Source organism: Amphiprion ocellaris, chromosome 15 (genome assembly GCF_022539595.1).
Source record: "Amphiprion ocellaris isolate individual 3 ecotype Okinawa chromosome 15, ASM2253959v1, whole genome shotgun sequence".
Lineage (NCBI taxonomy): Eukaryota > Metazoa > Chordata > Actinopteri > Pomacentridae > Amphiprion > Amphiprion ocellaris.
Genome location: NC_072780.1, coordinates 27,542,882 through 27,562,759, shown reverse-complemented (window position 1 = coordinate 27,562,759; position 19,878 = coordinate 27,542,882). Strand labels below are relative to the sequence as shown.

Genomic DNA, 19,878 nt, shown 5'->3' with positions numbered 1-19,878 from the left:
TTTTTCAAAAAATCAACAAAAAGCAAAAAAAAATTTTTCAAAAAGACAAAAAAACTATAAATAATACAATGAATCTGAAATAATAAGCAAGAAAAAAACATCAATAAAAAATTGAAACAATAAAAACTACAAAAAAATTATAAAAACAAAAAACCCCCCAAACATCAAAACATGTAACAAAAAGCAAAACAAAAGCAATAAAATTCAAATATAAAATCAAAAAACAAAAGAGAAAACAACATTTAAAATAAAACCCAAAAAAAAGACAAACAAAAACAAAGACTACCACCTGTAACAATAGAAAAGTGAGGAAAACAACAACAAAATGAGAAAACCAGCAGAGAGAGACTCCGTTTTGGTCCAACAGTGAGTTTTATTTCTTTACAAAACAAGAGCACGGACTCGCAAAGGAGCTCAGACAGAAGGCAGCAAGAAAAATCTACACTTCAGTTTGGACACGACAACTTTCAACCACTAAGAAAATATAGAGGAGCTCTGATCACACAACAAACACACAACCTGCACGTCACCTGCACTGAGAAAAAACTGCAGATAAGAGCACAAAAATAAAAAAAAAAATCATTAAAAAAGAGTCACTGCGTTCCACAGCTTTGAGATAAAACATTTCAAAACCACTGAAATAATTTTTAGCCATTTCACGTTTTGAAATCACTTGCATTTTATTTCCAGTCTTGTTTTGAAATTAAATTTGCATTTCATTGTGCTGCAATGATGTGAAATTTTAGCTTTTGCTATTTATTTAGTTAGTTATTTTAACCCTTAGATGTATAAGTGGGTTGAAAAATGAGCCGGTGAGGTCATTTTCTTGCAATATCTTCGTAACGAAAAGATTTTATCATTTCACATTCCAGCTATTCCTAAAAAAACATGTTTTCAAAGCACAACATTAAAATGTTTAAGTTACCTTTACACTTAGAAAGAAATCGTAATTTTTATATCACTACTCCAAGTTCCTTATCACTGATAATATCCTACAAGAGGTGATGCACAAAATTAGAGAGACAGAGAGCAGCAACAGCTGGAGGAAAAGAGTGGAAAAATGTCAACAAAATGGATGCTGACATCCTTCTATTGCTGCTCTTTTCAATCATCAGAATGTTCAAAATCTGTTAGTGAAGTGAAAAATAAACATATTTCAAACATGAAATCATTTTTGTGTGGACAAAAATATAACACAAACAATGATGTAAATTATTATTCTTAACCAAAATGACAAAAATGACATAAAAACACATTGATTCTTATACAGGTCACTTAAGGAAGAGTGTAGGGTCCAATCACTTGTGCATCTAAGGGTTAAATAACTGTTTAATCAATAATGCTGAAGTTATTTATCTTTTGCCTACTTTTTCTGAATTCTAGCAGGTAATAATGTAACTTTTATCTTTTAAAAATTCATTTTAAAACATGCAAATAGTCTTTAGTGTTTGGAAATTAGATTTTTTTTGGTGCCAATATTTCTTCTTTTCTTTCTGTTTTGACTTCAGCTGTGTTTAAATTTCATTTGATTTTGAATTTATTTTCATTCTAGTTTTGTTTCTCTGGTTTGTTTTTGCAGGGAAAAGATGAAACAGTTCACGTGTCCACAAAGCGCCGACTCAGATTCTTTATCAAAACTAAAAACTTTGCATCGATAAAGTACAACATTAACATACAGACTGAGAAACACCACAGACCTCGTTTCCATCGTCTGCTTTGCATTTTTTACGTTTTTTTGTTGTTGTGTTGCGACTTGCAAAAGAATGTCACCAGATAAATGAAACACTGCAGAGAGAAAGACGCGCGATCCGTACGAAACTTGGAAAAAGCGCAGATTTACACCAGTTAATTTGTTTCTGTGACACTTTTTCAAAACGGCTCATTAATAAAAGAAAATGCTTTTAAAACAGGAGACTTCACAGTTTCATCTGGAGACACACAACTCCAACGCAACCCTGTCCTTAAAGGGAAAATCCACCTTAAAAAGGGGCAACAAGTCTCTCTGTTGTGTCTCACTCTAGTGATTTTGTGTTGCTTTGTGGTCATTTTGCGTCTGTTTGTTGTCAGTTTGTTTCTGTGATCGGTTTGTGTCTGTATTTGTAGTTTCTTTTGTCTATATGTAGCTCTTTTGTATCACACTATAGTTGTTGAGTGTCTCTGTAGTTCTGTTGCATCATACTAGAGTGACTGTGATAAAATTGTGTTTCTTTGTGGTCATTCTGTGTCCATTTGTGGTAGTTTTGTGTTTATTTGTGGTGGTATTGCGTCTTTTTGCAGTTGTTTTATGTGTCTTTATAGTCATTTTGTGTCTCTCTGTGGTCATTTTGTGATCATTTTGTGTCTCTTTGTGGTCATTTTTGGTCACTTTGTCGTCTTTTTGTGTCTCTTTGTGGTCATTTTGTGTCTCTTTGTGGTTTTGTGTCTTTTTGTAATCGTTTTTAGTCATTTTGTGATCATTTTTTGCCTATTTGTGGTCATTTTGTGTCTCTGTAGTCATTTTGAGTCACTTTGTGGTCATTTTTGGTCACTTTGTGGTCACTTTATTCTCTGTTGTTGTTTTGCATCACACTATAGTAGCTTAGTGTCTCTGTAGTAATTTGTGGTCATTTTATGTCTCCTTACGAACATTTTTAAAATCTCTTTGTAGTTAGAGTCTTTGTAGCAGCTTTGCATTAGACCAGAGTTGCTTTTGTGGTCATTTTGTGTCTTTTCAGCCTTTTTAGTCTCTTTGCTGTTGCTTTGCACTGCACTGTAGTTGTGTCTATAGTAATTCTGTGGGACTTTTGGGTCATTTGTGTCTCTTTGTGGTCATTTTCTGTCTCTTTATGGTATTTTGTTGTCTCTTTGTAGCCAGTTTGTCTCTTTTTGTTGCCGTGACACTACCATATAGCTGTTTTGAGTCTTTTTGTAATGCTTTTCTGTGTCTTTGTGGTTTGTTGCGTCTCTTTGTAGTCATTTAGTGTTTTGTCATTTTGTGTCTCCTTATGGCCATTTGTCTCTTAGTAGTTGGTCTCTTTGTAGTTGCTTTGAATCACAGTCTCTCTGTAGTGGTTTTGTGTCTCTTTACCGTCACTGTATTCTCTTTGTTGTGTTGCATCCCACTGTAGTTACGTTGTGTGTCTGTGTGGTATTTTTGGCCCCGGGGTCTCCTGGTGTCCGTTATTCTGACTGTGACTCAGGGTGGATTTTCCCTTTAAGTACAGAGCTTAGAAACAAAAAGTTTGTTGAAGCAGTAGCTGCAGGGCAGAGTTTGGCTCAGCGGCTGCAGCTACACAAACACACACACACACACACACACACACACACACACACACACACACACACACACACACACACACACACACACACACACACACACACACACACACACACACACACACACACACACACAACAGAAAAGAAAACACACACCAGAAAACACAAATCCAGTCCGACTCCCTTAAAGGGTAAAAACAGCAGCGTCGGAGCTGCTGGAGTTTCTAATCCTATGTAAACAGGCTTAGTATAAGGCAAGGAGGAAGAGGAGGACAAGCAGGGAGGGATGAAGGTGTGGGAGGAACACTGGGTGAGGAAGAGGAGGAAGAGGAGCAGGATGCACATGGCTGAAAGGCAGACTGCAGAATTAAAGGGCTCAGACACACTAACTTGTGCTGCACGCTGGAAACGTGAAGAAGAATATTATTTCCCTACCAGCTGCTGTTCCGTTCTGCAAACATCTCTGGGATCAGATCAGACCAAGAAATCAACCGAGGAGAAAAGTACGGAGGCCCAGAGACGACTTTATTTCTGTTGAAAAAAAAAAAGAAAGAAAAATCCTACATGGCCTTCTTTAATTCTGTTCCTCACCAGTTAATGATCTTTTAATGCTGCTTCACTCTGTCAGTTCTTTCTTTACCAGTTTTATTCATTTAAAACCCAGAGGTCACTTTGATATATTTGGTTGTTTTAATTGTATCTTGGTGAGTTTTACTCTCCATATTTATCATCCCGTTTATATCCGATTTTAAAGAAAGGTTCTGTATAAAAAAAGTTCTGCTGATTGTGTCTCTTTGTAGTTGTTTTGCTTCTTTCTAGTCACTTTTAGTCTCTTTGTTGTGATTTTGAGCCTATTTCTTGTCATTTGCTGTCACTGTAGTTTCTTTGTTGTGTCTTTTTGGTCATTTTGTGTTTCTTTGCATTCATTTAGAGTCTCTTTTGGTTATTTGTGTGTCTTTGTGGTCATTTCGTGTCTTTTTCTGGATTTTTTTTGTCTCTTTGTGGTCATTTTGCATTTCTGTAGTTCTTTTGTATGTCTTTATGCTGATTCTGTGCCTCTGTGTGGTCCTTTTTAGTGTCTTTGTTGTCATTTTGTTTTTCTTTGTGGTTGTTTTGCTTCTCTTAGTGGTTGTCTCATGATCATTTGCACTTCCATAATTATTTTATGTCTTTTTGTGCTCATACTGTAGTTATTTTCTGTGTCTTTGCAGCCATTTTGCATCTGTCTCTGGTCATTTTGTGTCTGTTTGTGGTCATTTTACATCCCTTTGTGGTCACTCTGTGTCTCTTTGTGGTTATTTTGTGTTATTTTGTTGTTGTTTTTTGTGTCTTTGTGTTTATTTGGCCTCTCCAAGTGGTGGTCTAGTGATAATTTGCATTTATATTAAGTCATATTGTGTGTCTTTGTATGAATTTTGTGTCTTTTTCTAGTTGATTTATGTCTCTGTGTTCATTTTGTTGCCATATTTTTGTCATTTTGTGTCGCTCTGCTGCCATTTTCTTCTTTTTGCAGTTGTTTTATGTGTCTTTATAGTCATTCTGTGTCTCTCTGTGCTCATTTTGTGATCATTTTGTGTCACTTTATGGTCATTTTATACCTCTTTCTGGTCATTTTCAGTCTCTGTGTGGTCATTTTGTTTCTCTTAGTGGTTGTTTTTTGTGTCTTTTGTAGTACCTTTGTGGTCATTTTGAGTCTCTGTGGTCATTTAACATCTCTTTGTAGTAATGCTGTGTTACTTTGTGTCAGTTTTTTTGTTTATTTAAGGTCAATTTATGTGTCTTTATGGTCATTTCAAAATAAAAGCCTCCATCTCATCACACAACTGTTTTCTCACATTCGATTAAGGCATCGTGTGCCACGTTTGTGTCTCTGCTTTGTCTGATTTGACAGCATTTGTATTGCTGTTTTGTCTCCAAACTGTGTTTTTCTTCCCTCTCAGGTGGGATAAATGAAAATGTCTCTGCGAGCTCTTTTGATATTGCTGCTGGATGCAGTTGGCCTGCAGCTCTGCCTGCTGTGTTTAGCCATGGAGGCTTAATTGATGTCTCGCCTTCTCTTTCCTCTCGCTGCTCTCTCATTCTTGTCTTGATGGGTTCGGCTAAATTCGCCGTCACATTTCCAAACAAAAGCAGACAAAGTGGGAAGTGGAAGGAGATGGATTCTCTCAGATTCTCTCTCCCCTGTTTGCTGTTTAAGCGGATAATAATTCAAGCCGTCACTGTCATCGTGCTCCATTAACACGCAGCTCAGTCATTTAGCTGAAGGGCTAATGGAGCCGTTAGAGCTACGCTGACTCATCTCCACCTGTTGATGAAAAGCTGCAGCCGAACATTCAGGAGACAAACGTTCATCAGGCCACAACTTCATCTGTCCAACAGCCAACACATTAAGTCCTTTAGACCGGCCCCGTGGTCTCTGTGTGTTTCCTTGTAGTTCTTTCATGCTTACATGTTGTTGTTTTGTGTCTCATTATGGCTGTTTTGTGTCTTATTTTTGTTGCTTTGTGTCAATTTTTGATTGTTTCGTGTTTCTTTGTTGTTGTTTTGTGTCTGTGTAATTATTTAGTGTTTCTGTGGTCATTTTGCAGCTATTAGTGTCTCTTTGTGGCTAGTTTGTGTCTTTGTGGTCATATTGTACCTCTTTGTAGTCATTTTGTGTCTTTAGTGGTCATTTAGCATCTTTCCTGGCTATTTTGTGTCTGTGGACATTTTATGTCTCATTGTGGCTATTTTGTGTCTTATTGTTCCTCTGATTCAATTTTTGGTTGTTTCATGTTTCTTTGTCATTGTTTTGTGTTGCTGTAATTATTTTGAGTGTTTCTGTGGTTTTCATGTTGCATCTTTGTGGCTGACTGTGTCTCTTTGGAGCTATTTTGTGTCTTTCTGTAGAAATTGTGTGGCTAGTTTGTGTGTCTTTGTGGTCATGTTGTTCCCCTTTGAAATCATTTTGTATCTTTGTGTCTTTCTGTAGTCATTTAGCATCTTTCCTGGCCATTTTGTGTCTCTTTGCGGATATTTTGTGTCTTGTAGTTACTATTTTGTGTCTTATCGTTGCTGCTCTGAATCAATTTTTGGTCATTTTGTTCTTTCTTATTGTTTTGTGTCTCTTTGTAATGATTTTGTGTGTTTCTGTGGTTTCCATTTTGCATCTTTGTGACTGATTGTGTCAGTCTTTCTGCTTTATCGTGTCTTTTTGCAGTCAATTTGCATTTTGTAGCTACTTTGTGTGTCTGTGTACTCATCTGGGTCTGCATCTTTTTAGCTATTTTGTGCTTCTTTGTGGATATTTTGTGTTTTTTGTGCATCTTTGGGGGTATTGTGTGTCTTTTTGTGGTCATTTAGCATCTTTCCTGGTCTTTTAGTATCTCTTTGTGCATATTTTGTCTTTTTGTAGTTATTTTGTGTCTTGTGTCTCATTTTTGTCGCTTTGTGTCAAATTTTTTGGTTGTTTCATGTTTCTTTGTCATTGTTTTGTGTTGCTGTAATTATTTTGAGTGTTTCTGTGGTTTTCATGTTGCATTTTTGTGGCTGACTGTGTCTCTTTGGAGCGATTTTGCGTCTTTTTGTAAACATTTTGTGGCTAGTTTGTGTGTCTTTGTGGTCATGTTGTTCCCCTTTGAAGTCATTTTGTGTCTTTCTGTGGTCATTTAGCATCTTTCCTGGCCATTTTGTGTCTCTGCGGATATTTTATGTCTTGTTGTGACTATTTTGTGTCTTATCATTGTCGTTCTGTTAAATGTTTTCTTGTTGTTTTGTGTCTCTGTAATTATTTTGAGTGTTTCTATGGTTTTCATTTTGCATCTTTGTGGTTAATTGTCTCTCTTTGGAGCAATTTTGTGTCTTTTTGCAGTCAATTTGCATTTTGTAGCTACTGTGTGTGTCTGTGTACTCATCTGGTGCATCTTTGTCGCAGTTTTGTGCCCCTTCGTGGGTTTTTTGTGTTTTTCTGTGTGTTCTTTTGTGCATCTTTGTGGCTATTTTGTGTCTTTTCGTAGTAATTGTGTGGCTATTAGTGTCTCTTTGTGCCTAGTGTGTGTCTTTGTGGTCATTTTGTTCCTCTTTGTAGTCATTTTGTGTCTCTGTGTACACATTTTGTGTCCCTGTGGTTATTTTGGGTCTTTTTGTAGTCATTTTGTGGCTATATGTGTCTTTGTACTCATTTAGTCTCTCTTAGTGGTTATTTTGTGCCTCTTCTTGTTTATTTTGAGCCTTTGTGGCTATTTAGTGCATTTTTGTAGTTATTTAGTGCATCTTTGTCACTATTTTCTGTCTCTTGTGGTTAATTTGTATATTTTTCCAGTCATTTTGTTTGTGGTTATTTGTGTCTCTCTGAAGTCATTTTCTGTCTATTTTTGGCTCTTTTATGTCATATTTGGTTGCTTTATGTCTGTTTAAGCTCAGACTGACTGATCTCCACCCATTTAAATCTCAGTGAAACTAAGCTTCGTCAGTTGATCCGTTTTTCATCCAGACTTTCGTTTAAGCCTCCAACACAAAGAATCCTTCAGACTGTCTCGGTCGTATGACTTTAAGAACAGATAAACAACCTGAAAACAAACATTTAACCCAAAAGACGGACCACAGAGGCAGGTATATTCACCTGTGTGTCCTCACAGTGCGACACCAAATATAAACACCTTTCCAAAGTGCTGCTAAAGTTCCCAGGACTTAAATAAAAGCCTGCACACAGATTGTCCCTCCTGCAGCAGCTGACAGCAGAGTAATGAGAGTTTTAGCTATTTCAGGGGGAGACGAGAGGGGGTGAGGAGATAAGACAGAGTGAGACGTCTTACTCACAGAGAGAGGTATTTTCTGCCTTTATCACTATTTTACTTCTTTATAAGCCTTAGCAACTGAAATGTATTTCACCTGTCGAGCCGAGATTAAAAACTGAACGAGAGGGAGGAGAGCGAGATGAAGTGGGCAAAGGGGGATGAGAGTCTGAGAGACAAACGGGGATGAAGGAGGGGAAAAGGAGGGTTTAGTTTGGCAGTGAGTCGCTGTGAGAGTGTTGGTGTGCAGATGAACAGGCAGCTGATCACTGCATCAGTACATGTGGTGTTCATAAGCGTGTGTGTGCTTTAAAGACGTGCACGTGAGGCGGAATCGACTGCATATCATACTGTATGTGTATGACTAACATCAAGTGTGTGTTTGCACTTGTGTCTTTGTGAGGACGAATCAGAGCGTCGCACATCTGCAGCGACGACGTTTTCTGATGTCAGAGCGTTTCTGTAAAGGATGGAAATGTTTGGACATTATGTTAAAGTAGAACAGAAACATAATTTAGAAATCAGTCATATTTGGCTAAAATTAAGACTTAAAGAATAGTGAAGACATTTTCTGTTTCAAAAAAGGAAAGCTAGAAAGTCTAAATCTAGTTTTAAAGTAGGACATTTTTTTGTATACGACACAAATCAGTACATCCCTGTGCAATATCACTAAACAGCCAAATAATTCATAACTTTATCACTTCACAATAGTTGAACAGGACAGTTTGCAATATCAGTCTCTATAAGTGACTTCTAACAAAAAACTTTTGATGCTCGTCAGCACCAAACTACAAAAACACCTTAACTAAAGAATGTAGAATGAAGCCTGACGAATGCTGGGAGCACATTCTTTGGTCAGATGAAGATAAATTTGTTCGGCTCAGTGAATGCATAGCTCTGACAGTGAAGCATGGAGGTGGGAGTGTGATGCTAATGGGCTACATGAATGCAAGAGAAGTTTGAGGAGATGATAGTTATAGATGTAACCATGAATATCTGTGGATAAACTAACATACTGGCTGACAAGATGAAATCCAGCCTGCAGAAACTTGGCAGAAGAAGAATATTGTAGCACGATTACGATCCAAACTATATTGCCAAAATCACAGAAGCATGTTGCTTGACTTGAATCCGATAGAACAACTTTGTGGTATTTTAAAGAGAACGGCAGAATTTTGTTGCACTGAGTTTAAACTATCCGTCATGTATTTTTAACTCAATAAAGCTAAACAGTTTTTAATTTGGCATCAGAGCAAACACCTCCTGTTCAACTTGAAATGTAGTTAGTGAGAGTCATAAAATGCTGAATTGTTTTCCATTTAAGTGATACTACACAGGGATGTACTCACTTCTGTAATGTGTTGTGTATCTGTCATGTCTTTGGGTTAAGACTAGTATTTTTTAAGTTTTAGGAAATGAAATATGCCCATAGTGAACCTCACAAGTACAGAAGTACAGAAGTGTGTCAGTGTTGACTTTACATTCTCAGTAAAAGATCGAAGGGTTTTCACTTCACCTCAGACATGCTGATGTGTGAGGAGGACTGAAGAGCTGCGTTCAAGAGCATGAAAATCCAGCTTCTGGAGAAAAAACCTGATGGCGTCTCATCAGCTCCATCCAGCCAATCTGAAAGGAGCTTTTATCCTCCTATGGAACACATCTTCATCTAGATTCAGAGCAAATAAAACCCTGCAAAAAAAGGACACAAATTCTGACAAATTAAAACAGTTTGGATGAAGCTGAAATGGAAAAACAAGTTGTGGGGTTTTCAGCGATTTAAACTTAAGACAAAAGAGAGAAAACATCAACTGCAGATTTTAAAGTAAATCAAAGCTGCTGTTGGGAAGATTTTATCATTTAAACTTGGACAAAAAAGAAAAAAAGCAGAACTTTTGTCCAAATTTAGATAAAAAACAAACAGTTTGGACAGAGCTGTGGTGAAAAGGAAATCGTTGACTGTTTTTTATTAAAAAATTACAGCAAAATATGCTGTAACTGGTTGAACCGCCGTAAAAATTTAGACATTACTTTTTTCATAACATCATGGTAAAATTTGGCTGCTATGTGGGAAAGGTTTGTGTCAGTCTATTTTTTTATCCAAATATTGACAAATTAAAATAAAGTTGAACCTATTTTGAGCTGTAATCAGCTGCTTTTGGGCAAATGTCAATATCCAAAGATAAAAATAACAGGTGTCAGATGAACATTTGGCTAATTTTTAAAATGTTTTTAGTGTTTGTTTTTTTGCTGACATTTTGATTTTGAAAGCAGCTGCTTTTGGGACAAAAGCAGCTGCTTTCAAAAACAAAAATAAGAATAAGCCCTGTTTTTTCCATTTAAAAAAACAAAACAAAACACAATTTAGTGATGTCTGAGGGGAGCCAGAGTGTTTATTTTCAACCACCGTTTTAGTAATTCTTATCAATTTTTATTTTTTTTCATTGAAAAAAGGAGAAATCAGAGCTGCAGGACGTCAAACTGCAAAATTTTAGTCCAACATTTAGGGCAGAAATTTGACTGAAGTTGAATTTAAGTTGGAGTTTGGGTAAAGAGGCTCCACTCAGACTGTAGCTACTGGACAAAGATGACAGCAGTTGTAAATGTGAGGTGAGTGTGACATGTGGCAGCATTTTAAATATGCTTTAGAGGGAAAACTAAACTAAACAAATCTAAAGCCATCTTTTACAAAGTCTATACAGAAATCATGAGCGTCTCTGAAGCGCAGCGGGTGACATAGAAATGACGGAAAGCCTCAAAGAAAGTCTGCAATTAGAGGCATTTGGAGGACGAGCGCGAAACCGGGCTGATTCTTCTCCTAAATGGATGGAACATCTTGGAAAGGAAACTCTTCAGTGATCTTCAGTTGTGTGCCGACGGTGTCCTACTGGGCAAAAAATCCAAACTGCTTTTTTATATTCCACCTGTGATGTCTGGGAGAGCCTCGCCTGGGATCAGACGGAGCCCCACATCTCATATAAGTTCCCAAAAAAATGAGGAAAGAAAAACTTTTAACAAAAATTTTTAAAAAATCCATCCAGAGTTTCAGTGGTGGAGGTTTCAGATCCACCTTCCACCTGATCCTGCTGCGATCAATCAACAGAGGATCAACGAGCAGGACGACAGTCGGCTTCAGAAAAACACAGAAATCCTCACTTCCTGTCGGTGTTTTCCCTTCAGGCAGAGGCTCGGTCGCCCTCCCGGCAGGAAGGACCCCTCCAGAGAGAAACTTTTACAGATTGAACAGGTTTGTAGAAGGGAGGAATGTCATTGGCTCAATCTGAGGGTTGGGATCCCTAGCAGAGCCGCTGTGTGACTCCAGAGCGGTCACGATTGGATTGTTGTCACCGGCTGTTTGTGGCGTCTCCATCCGCACAGGACGTGAGGCGTTCAAACCTCCCAACGGGAAGAAGCCCGGAGGGGAGCGGCCTTTCATCTCCACTGACTTCAAACCGCCGCTCGGCTCGGAGGTTTGACGGCAGCCCTCCGACCACGATGAAGCCCATCACAGCGGAGTCAGAGCAGGTCGCCTGAGGGGCTTCGCTGCTGCTGCTGCAGGAAAACACAACAAAAATACATCACTGCAGCTGCACTGTTCTTTAAACTCCCCTGAAACTGAAGGAAAAGGCTGCTCTGAAATATGTACCACTAAAGGTGAATTCACCACAAACTATTCACTTCCCTGGAAAACAGATAATCCAGAAAATGTTTTCTTCCAAGACGATTACATTTTAATTTTTGTTATGAAAGATAATGTTGTTGAGCATCAAGATCTGATTTGTCTCTGTGAGGATTTTAATCAATTCCTGAGCTCCAGCTGATGATAAATACTCAGATTGTGTGGCAATCCGATCTTTAACTCAAAATTCAGTTTATTCCTTATACGACGCTCTAATGACTTTTTAATGGTTTCAAGGTTGGATAATATTTTTGTAATGGATAGATTTTACACTACTCCCATGAAAAATAACATCAGTGGCAGATTTTGTTGCTTGAAGTCAGAGTTTTTCCTGCATAAAGGAATTCTGGTGCTCTCCCAAGCAGGTTTTATTTTGCCCACTGGCAAAATGACAAAATCTGAGAGTAAAAAAATTGATTTTTAACCAGTTTTTGTTCACTTTCCTTTAATAACATCACCAAGATGACACCATTTATCAGAGCCAGAAACTGTCAAGTCAGATCTTGCAATTTCTTACTGTCCTTATATGTATCATGTGTGATGTCCGCTTCCATCAAGAATATCAACCAAATCTAAGATTAAATTTGTGTTAATTACTACAAAAAATTGCTTAAAAGTGCAATAAGCCTAAAAACAAAAAAAAAAGGAAAATCGTTTTGGTTTGTTTCACATATATTTTAAAATACAGAAATTACATAGATGCATCCCTCAAGTTTGCAAAAATATGGCACAATATCCCTTGGTCTCGTTTATAAAGATTTTTTTATGTGTGCTATATTGTGTAACCCATCGCTGCAATGAAAAAGCGCTCTGAGACCTGGTGAATGTGTGAAATGTTAGTGTAACTCTCCAGATTTTATATGCAAAAAGAATGATTGATCCATCTTATCTGGTTTCAAATCTACCACCAATCAAAAATGAATATGCAATCGTAGCCTCCACGCTATGCTGGGCTCTATAGGGTTAAAAAATCCCCCAAAATTAGGCACTAGCAGTAGTAAGATTCCATAAAAAATCTAAAGTTCTAACTCTCCAGTGAATATGTGATTGACTCGGCTGCAGCCAACAGTCACAGGAAAAAAAAAATCTGACTTCTCGGCTGAACTGCAGGGTGTGTTTACACATAGAAGAGAGGAGACAAGCATGAAGAAATTTAAAATGAAAGTAGTGAAATATCTATAGTGTATAGAGCCACCCTGTGTTTCCAGTGCCAGTAACACCTGTGGGCACTTGTACATATATTCAGTTCAGGTTTTTAAATTTTTGTAAAACAAATAAAGTCATACTGCAAAAAAAGATATCCCAGAGTTCTCTCCTTCTAGCCATGTTTCCTCAGAGCTGCAGGGTTTTATATCACAGTGAAAAATGAGCCCACAGTGACTAAAAATATGACCAAAACAAACAAAACTGCTTGTTCTGAGGGTTCAAATCCTGCTCTGTGGTTTTAAGGAGGCTCAGATAAACTGGTGTTGTGATGACAAACCCACCTGTGGATGAGTAAACCAGTGTGACTCTCAGTTGCAGTCGCTTTTCAGCCCAACAAACAGCTGAAGCACAAATGTGGCGTTTGTGGTGGCTAATTGTTTAGCGTCTTCTGATCTGCTGGCTGCAGGCAGAGCTGAGCGCCCATCGGCTGTGTGGTGAGACGCCCGGCGATTCAGACATCAGCTGGCACTAAAAACACCAGTTACTAAGCAACGGCCAGGCTGGCAGGACAACGGAGAGTCGCTGGGAACCGACTCGTCTCGATTCAGCACAGCCTTCAGCTCTCCTGGGTCTCCTCCTCCTCCTCCTCCTCCTCCACAGAAATAACGCAGCATCTCCTCCATGAGCTTCACAAGCTGTCTGAACAAGTTCTTGAAGTCTCTTAACAAAAGTTTGCGTTGTCAGAAAAGGGAACGAAAAGTTTAAAAAAATAAATTAAAAAATCTTCTCCCGTGAGAGACAGCAACCCTAACGTGCTGCCCAGCAAGCAGTTTGACGAACATGGAAGTCGTAGAAATGCATCATGTTCTCGCTGCAGCGCTGCAGCTTCCTGCGGCGCTGCTGTCGGACAGCTGCAGAGCGCAGGGATTTCTACAACCTTCATGATCTGAGCAGAAACCACAGCTGCAGTATGGAGCTCAAACATTTCACAGTAGTGTGCTGCGTTCAGGTGCTCTCACTAAATGCTGCACTGATCAAAATTCTAAATACAAGAAGAGAATTTATCTGCAGCGTATGAAACACGCTGGCCAGTAACAGTAGGCTTTTCTTTGGGTGTTTTGTCATTTTTAACCAGCAAACGCTTGAAATTTCTTCATTAATTTGACACTTTTTCATTTAGACTGATTGTGTTTATGCAGCTGTTGTTTTTTGCCCAGATGTTCTCCCTGCCAGGCAGACTGAGGCGACATTCGGACTGGAAGCAGCAACACACCAAACGCACTTTTCCCTTATTTAGTTCTGAGGGGTTTGAAAACTTCACAAGCCACAATAATCTTAATAATATATATATAACATCAGGTTAAAGTGGCTGTGAAGGAATTCCAAACAACTTTCAATATGTTTCTTGTCTATTTTACAAGTTTTCTACAGATATTCTGATTTATGATCCCAAACTAAAGAGCAACTTTCACTTTCAGTATCTTCTAAGTCTCTTAGCTGTTACTTAGGTAGTCATGCTTGACAATTCCTAACATTTGCCCTTTAATTTTGTCAGATATGATCATATTTCTGGCTTTAACTAAGAATCAGTTCTTTCGTGTCACACATTGCAATGTCTGTGCTGTAACTTTCTCAGTAATTTACTAATTAAACCGTCCTGTGACCCATTATGGGACCTTGATACCAAGTTTGGGAAACACTGTGGCTAATTAACTCTCTGAACCCCAAAATTCACCAGTGTGTTTGAAAGGTGTGGTATCTTTTTTTTTTTTTTTTTTTTTTAAATCCACAAAATAGTGCCATTGCTCAGAAACTTTACAAACAGAAAGAATTTCTGGATTTTCATCTTTCCGACGGCCCTTGAACTAATCATATGTGAAGTTCCGTCAGCAAATTTTTGCTTATAATGGTGACATTTTATCAAAATCACTCAATTCTACATGTCTCATTAACAATTTGCCTAAAATAAATGGTTTGCTTAAACCATATTCTGTAAAAAAAAAAAGCAAAAAAAACTCTGCTCTTTGATGTAACCATCAAGACATTTAAAACAGTCAAAAATTCAGGAACTACTCGGCTGAACTGCAGTCAGTGTTTACACAGAGCAAAGAGTAGATACGTGTTAAAACTAATTAAAAATGTAAGCAGTAAAATATTTATAGCATGTAGAGTCACATTTATACCACTGCTGGACATCTGGAAAAATGTTGTACATGTTGATTCCAGGTTTTTCCACTTTTTGTAAATTAAATAATCCAAAAATCGTATCCTTTTGTTTTCACTTTTCTATGACTTATGGCAAATAACTTTGGTCTCCTGCACAAAAGATATTTCTGAGTTCTTTGTACTTCTATTCACGGCTGTTGTGTTTCAATAGAGGTTTAGGACTTTACATTACAGTGAAAAATGAGTCCACAGTGAGTAAAAATGGGAGTAAAAAACACCCAGAAACTACTTAGGGTTCAGAAGGTTAATGGGCAACTGTCTCGCTGCCTCCTAAAGGTGGAGGATGTTCTGTAAATATGAATTTTATTTGGCTGTTTTGGCCCAAAGCAGCCGGAGCTGACCAGCAATGCTTATCACTACTAGTAAATAAGATTACTGGAGCTTAAATCAGCAGCTGATACTCTGGGAGACAAACTTTAGGGGGATTTAGCAGGACCGCAGGGCTCAAATTATATTCAGAATTGAAAGCATTTCCTTGGTAAAGACTCCCCGTCCTGCTATCTGCTGTCTGCTTGATCTCAGAGGAAAACTTTAGGAGGGAAAGTGTGCGTTGGTGTTGCTGCTTTACTTTCTCAGCGCGATCGTCGCCTCAGTTTCACTTTTGGTTCGTCAGGGTTGCTGCCTCTCAGGCTGCCTGTCAGGAAATCCGGTAGTCGAAGGTGTCCTTCTCCATGTAGTCTGTCCAGGTGGAGGACGGCATGCTGCGGTACGGATCTAGCAGGATCCGGAAACAGCGAACGATCAGCAGGCCCAGGAAGATGAAGAGGATGAGGACGAAGACGAAGGCGGCCCTCTGCTCGAGCGTGAGGAAGGTGGCGGACGCCGAGGAGGAGGAGGACGAGGGGAAGTCCGATTCAGAGGCAGAGAAGGTGCTGCTGTATAGGTCGTCGGCCATGTTGGGATGAAGAATGATGGAGTGGTTCAGACGATGGTCTTCCTCCGTTTAGAGGAAAACATCATAGAAGAAGAAGGTCGGAGTCAGAGAGGAGACGCCTGCAGAGGAAAACAAAGACACTGTTAAAGCCACATATTTATAGATTAACTAATCAGGAGTAAATGATCCTGTGAAGCTTCGCACAGGGAGCAGCAAGTTTATCACAACAAAAAATGATAAATTATAGGACAGGCTGCAACTTTATTACTCTCATTATCACTTTATCTGCAGAATATTGTTTACAAATCTCTAAAATGTATGAAGACAACAAAAAACACCTAGAAAGGGAAGGAAAGCATGAAATTCTCAAATAAAGAGACTACAAACAGAAAATCTTTGGCTCTTTGTGATTGGAAAATTGTTCAAATAGATGTTTCTGTTGACTGAGTAACTAATTAATCAATTAATCACTGCAGCTGTTAAGTTCAATAAAATGATATAAATGTAATGTGTCAAAGAAGAGACGTATATTAAATTATAAATACTGAAATAAACATATATCTGCTTGTTTTTGTAAAACCTCCTGAAATCCAGACTTTTTCCTTGCATAAAAAACATCAATTTAACAAAGTATGAAGCTGCCAAGAGGCCAAAATATATGAAAAACAATACAGATGACTAAAAATCTTCACTCATAACTGTGCAAAATATTATGACGGAACAGAAAAAAATATTGTTTAGAAATTTATATTACAAATGCAATTGTAATTTACATGTAAAGTGATTTTATCCTGAATTGTTTTTGGGATTTCTCTTTTAAAGTGTATTTAATTGACATATAATTAAAAATGTATTTCTTCTGATCTACAGAATGTAAAATAATAAGTTTCTGTAAAAAAATAATGTTGTCTGACATATTCTACCTAGATTTGGTTTACATGTCGAAAGACTTACTTCACAACACAAACATTTATTTTTTTCTTTTTACATTTTTAGAGACTTTCTGAGTAAGACATATCAAAATTTTAAGCTTAGATTTGGTTAAATTTATGTCTTTGAACATATCATGTATGGTACATGGTATGCTCAAGGACAGTCTTAAAGTTGGAAATTTGACTATTCTTTCCAATTTTGTGGCTGATAAATGGTGTTATTTTGGTGATTTTTGTTTTGGAAATAAGATGCCTTTCCAACTTGCTGTCAGGTTATAGGATTCAGATGATTAAAGACAAACTTGAAGGGTTCATCCTCTGGAGACCAAGTGTGGTACCTGGATATTTCAAACCAATGTATGCTTTTTTTTTTTTTTTTTTTGCAACTATCTACTTTATTCCCACCCCCTCATCCCCACTCTTACCCAACCAGTCGAGGCAGAGCCTGGTTCTGTCGGAGGTTTTTTTCACCTCCCTATTCTAGGTTTTTCCTTCCCACCGTCACTCACAGGCCATCCAAAGGCAGCTTTGGATTGTGTGGTTTTCTTTTCTCTGTTTGTAATTCGTACTGTACCTTACTATACAAAGTGTTTTCAGATGACATATGTTGTGAATCTGCGCTAGATGAATAAAACTGAATTGAACTGAACTAGAACATGTTGGCTCCATGGTGGTTGCAGCCAAAAACCAACACTCTGCACATCCACGAATCCATCCATTTCTTTATTTTATCCAGAGTCAGGTCTTGGTGGCAGCAGGTCAATCCAAATGTCCCTCTATCCAGGAATGTTTTCCAGTTTCTTCCGGGGATTTAGAGGCGTTCCTAGGTCAGATGAGATATGCAATACCACCAGTGAGTTCTGGATCTACCTCAAGTCTCCTTCCAGCTGCTCTAAAAGCCTCCAAAGGACGGTGCCCTAATGAAATGCTCAAACCGACTCAACCTCAAAGCTCCTTTTCTGCCGTCATCTTTTATCGTCAGTGATGGACAGAAGTGTTTTGAAGAGTCCATTTTCCTCGTAAAGCCGAGCTGTTTCATAAGTAAATGTCTCTCCAACTTCAGAGTCTGCTGTCGTTCTCCTGCCAGCAGGCTGTGGGCGGCACTGTGGGTGTCGTTTGTTTTAAGCTCATCGTTCTGGAGAGAAGCTCTTCATTTGCTTCCCACATGTAGATTAAAGCCAAACTCAACTGTCTTCAAATGTTCTCTTCCCATGTCCAAAGGCTGAAGGTGAAAAACTGCAAGTTAAACTGTTCACATCCAGAAGAACCAAAGCTTGCGTCTTTCCGAAACTGCAGCAGAGGTTTCTGACTGCTGACTAGCAGCGAAGAAAGTCGTCCTCCAAACATCTGTTGCACTAGGAGGATATTCTGAGGTCTGACTCACCAACGAACCAAAATAACTATGACGAAATTAAAATTGCATGTACAATTAAGCCCAAAATATTCATACCCAAGCCAAAATTAGAATTTACAGTGATTTTTATTTGACTTAGAGGTTTTTATTTTAGCTGGAAATGGCACAGAGAAGTGACAAAACAGTAAGACATTGTATTAGAGATGATAATGTTGAACTTCCACTTGTTTTTTTTTTTTTTTTTTTAAAACATTTTTACAAAAAAAAAAGCAAAAAGTCCTAAATTATTCACACTATAGATGTCGGAATCTAAGCAATTTCTAACTGATTGGTATTGACATGAATCTAAGCCCAGTCCATTTTTTATGTCTGCTGTCACTCAGGTGTCGTAATTTTAAGCATTTTCTTAACAAATGCTGTATTATCATTCAATAATTCAGTAATTTATATTACAAACTGAACACACGGGACATTAGTGCTGATGCTGCTTTTTAAGCCACAGACACATGATATGGACCTCAAATGTGGCCGTCGCGTCTGCAAATTGGATATAAAAATGCAATTCTAATTGATTCCAGCTTGATTTAACACGTCTGCTGGTCGGAGGTCATAAAGCAACACAAAAGACTTCGTCATGGTGCCCGTTTACGAGCTAAATCCCACAATGTTCTCTGCAGGCCAACCCAAAACTGTCCACCTCCTCTGGTATCAAACAGAAAGAGGCACCACCTGGTGAGACAACCAGGTACTACAGCTAATCTACAATACTTGAACAACAAATACAGTTTAAGTGATGAATGTGAATGAAGCGTTATTTAACATTAAAAACAGATTGAATGCTATAAGTTGGCCAGGAAAGTAGTTTTAGCTTGCCGAAAGTGTGAGAAACAATCTATAATAGTCTGGTCTAGAGCATAGTAGGCACTACACACAATTAGTTTTTAGCTAATATTAGCTAGCTGAAAAAGACACTTATAAATTGTGTATTCCTTTAATGGAGCCATAGGGCAATTTTACCGAGCCTAATTCAGTGCTGACGATAATAAATGTTTGCCAGCACATAAAGTAACATCAAGACGATGATGAAACCTTGTTGAAATGATTAGTGCCTGTTAAACTAGCAGTAATCTTCAGCATGAATGCTTCTTGAATACTCACTGTTTGACTATTTTTACCATTATATAAATTTGCTGAATAAAGATGCTGGTCTGCTACTGCATAAATGCTGCATAAACACTGTTTTTCATTATTAACATGCTGCTGGTGCTTCATTTAATTCGCTGTCTGGATCCAGACGTGTATCAACACCTATAAAGCTGCTTAAACTACTTTATCTGCATTAGTTAACTCATTTACCTTTTCAAATATCTATTAAGTTCTACTGATTATAAAGACCACAGCATATCGATTCCATTGTTATTTGCTAATGACCTAATTATGCTAGTAACACAAATTGCCCAAAATGAAACTCTCAGCAACCAAGTTAAATTACAGAACAGAAAGCTGGATTCTGGGTGGAATAAACCCATTAAATCATAATTTCTGAGCCATAAAGTACTATTTTGGTGACATACATTACCACTCAAAAGTTTGGGGTTACTTAGAAATGTCCTTATTTTTGAAAGAAAAGCAATTTTTTCAAT

The 19,878-nt window shown here is 37.9% G+C and overlaps 1 long non-coding RNA gene across 1 annotated transcript; it reads right to left on the bottom strand.

Moving 5' to 3' along the window:
* Positions 1-349: 349 nt before the first annotated feature.
* LOC129350676 (uncharacterized) lies at positions 350-15,716 on the bottom strand. Its single transcript, XR_008604153.1, has 2 exons — positions 13,191-15,716; positions 350-11,576 (listed from the first exon to the last, which is right to left on the bottom strand). It is a non-coding gene; the product is annotated as an uncharacterized LOC129350676 (long non-coding RNA).
* Positions 15,717-19,878: the final 4,162 nt, after the last annotated feature.